Source organism: Penaeus vannamei, chromosome 15 (assembly GCF_042767895.1).
Source record: "Penaeus vannamei isolate JL-2024 chromosome 15, ASM4276789v1, whole genome shotgun sequence".
Classification (NCBI taxonomy): Eukaryota; Metazoa; Arthropoda; class Malacostraca; order Decapoda; family Penaeidae; genus Penaeus; species Penaeus vannamei.
In genome coordinates, this window is record NC_091563.1 from 13,393,050 (window position 1) to 13,395,549 (window position 2,500).

General features: G+C 45.2%; 1 protein-coding gene across 1 annotated transcript in view; it reads left to right on the top strand.

Annotated features, from left to right (window-relative positions):
* The window catches only part of LOC113813464 (uncharacterized), a 43,648-nt gene that overhangs the window by 40,184 nt on the left and 964 nt on the right, over window positions 1-2,500 (top strand). The gene's annotated exons all lie outside the window — the stretch shown is intronic.

Consider the following 2,500-nt stretch of genomic DNA (forward strand, 5'->3'; position numbering starts at 1 on the left):
GAGAGAGAGAGAGGGCAATCAAGAAGGAGAGGAAGAGAGAGAGAGAGGAGGGGGCAGACAGACCGACGGACATACGCACGCACACACTCGCACACAGGCATACATACCTGCGCAAACAGACACAGAAAAACGGCGAAAGAAAGAAAAAAGGAACACATTTGCATACCATAAACTGGAAAAGTGTACATTTGAATATAGATAGCATACATATGATATCAAATGCATCAATCACCATCTGCACATCGTATTTCACAAAGACGCCGGAAATAGCTGAGCATTTTTTACAGTTGAGGTCCGTCATGTTTCCATCACCTGCCCGCCATCTGGTGGTGACGCCGCCGTTTGCATCTTTGCATTTTTTTCCTTCGTCCTCCCTGCCGTCCTCAGCGCTGCCCTTCCTGACGTCCGCCCGGGAGTCCACTTTAATGCCCGCCTTGATGCTGGTGTTGATATCCCGCCCTCATGTACCCCCATGCCCTCGCCTATGCAATAAGGGAAGACATGCCCCACCGGTCGCGCCAGTACCTGCGCTGATGCCCATGCCAATGCCGTCCCAATGGCCGCCGCTCGGTTGCCGGAGCAGTGATTGGCCTCCGAGAGCTCCGGCGGCGCGAGAGGGACATTAACCGCGAGATGTTTATCCCGTCATGATTCACGTAATATGATAATTACGTCTTGAAGCAGCGCGCGTGGGGCGGGGTGACGCTTGTGAGGCATCCACGCCCGGGCGGACGACCTACGCGGGTGGAACGACCACGCCCGCGAGACGACTTGAACTATCAACCAGGAAGACGACTCGCGTGGGATGAAGTAGTTATAAGAACAGCAGAATCTTGTCACCCGAGATACATGGACAACGCAAACAGTGTAATAAAATCTACCCAGCGGGACTAAAATAGAAAGCGTTGCACATTAACCTTTTAAACTGTTTATTTATAGTTTAACCATGCATTTTCTGTAATATATTGCTCTATTTTTTGTCCTTACTCATCCGTACCTTTGCTTATCAAGGTGAGTGAAGAGTAAGACCACTTCTGTGTCTCAAGGCCTTGTACAGTAACGTTAGTGATACGTCAGACACGAACATTTGTAAACTGGAGATCTCGCTGACCATCTCCTGTGTTACAAGACATTCTTGTCCGCGATCTCTGCCGGGTTCGAGACGCCACCCCGCCCCTAGACGCGCCACCCCCACCCCCACCCCTAGGCGTGCCACCCCCACCCTCGGAGGCGCTTCCCCCCCCCCCCGCCCGTTCCTCGGTCCCTAACCCCTTCCCCTCGGAGGCTGTAAAACGGGAGAAAATCTGTGAAATAGATGGCTAAATCTGTTCATTGTTGATGAATCCAGATCTTGTTGTTCAGCGATTTAGACGATATATATGATGTTTTTTTTTTGGATATGTTAAAAATGTGAATAAAAGAAAAAGATCTTTGTCAGATCATGATAAAAAAAGTTGCCCCATGGAATGTTTATTTTGCTTGTTTATCTTCGTCTTGCGTTCATTTAAGCAACCGCCTCAGATTAAAAACTAGAGCTTATTCCACATGTTTAGAATTAATTCATATTGTACCAACGCTCATTTGCATGCTTATTCGCTCTCATCAATATAATTATGTCTTTGCTTGCATGAATGCTCAATTTAGACCAGTAATCTCTTGGCGCGGATAATTACAGACTCATGAACCCAGGTTGTCCACTCGCAATAATAACACGTAATTTGGTCTGCGTTTGAAATCTTTATAATTCTCACGAGATTCTTAGAAATTTCTGCACTCTAAGATAAGCGAGCTTTAATTTCTTCAGCTCATTATTGTTTGAAGTGTTTTGAAGGCGGATGAAAAAAGCATATCAAACAGAAAGTATTTAGGATTTCAACCCATCATCTTTAAAAATAAATAACTGAAATATTTTAACGTGTCAAAAATAAGTGAACATCAGATGTATTTCAGAAATAGAATGTATCTTTCCCAAGATGAGATAAGAGATAAGATACAAACTAAAACAAAGCAAATGTTGGAACGGAAAACGTTTAAAAAAACGTTTTCTTGAGACACGAAGCAAGACAGTGAAAGAGACAGCAAGGCAAGGAATGGACACTGACAAAGTTTTCGTGGTTCTTTTGCCCCGTTTCTGCTCTTTGTCTCTGTCTCCTTCGTTCTGACCTCTTTCTCTCTCTCTCTCTCCTTTACTCCCTCCTTTCCTTTGTTCTTCACAATTACTTTCCTTTCGCCTTTTCTCTCTCTACTTAAATACATGCATACATACGCATACACGGGCGTTTGTTTGCTCGTGTGTGCGCTCATATTCATTCCCGTAGCCCATCCTTCCCTGTCCTTGCTCCATTCCCTGGCGCCTTATTGGTTTTATCATGTACCGCGTCAAATAACTGTGACAGAGGGATAGTTTCCTGGCAAGGAGAGCGAATCCTTGTGTGTGTTCTCCTTCCAGTATCTGAGATGGTCATTAAGTAGTGTATTTTGCATTTGAGTGTTTCTTCTG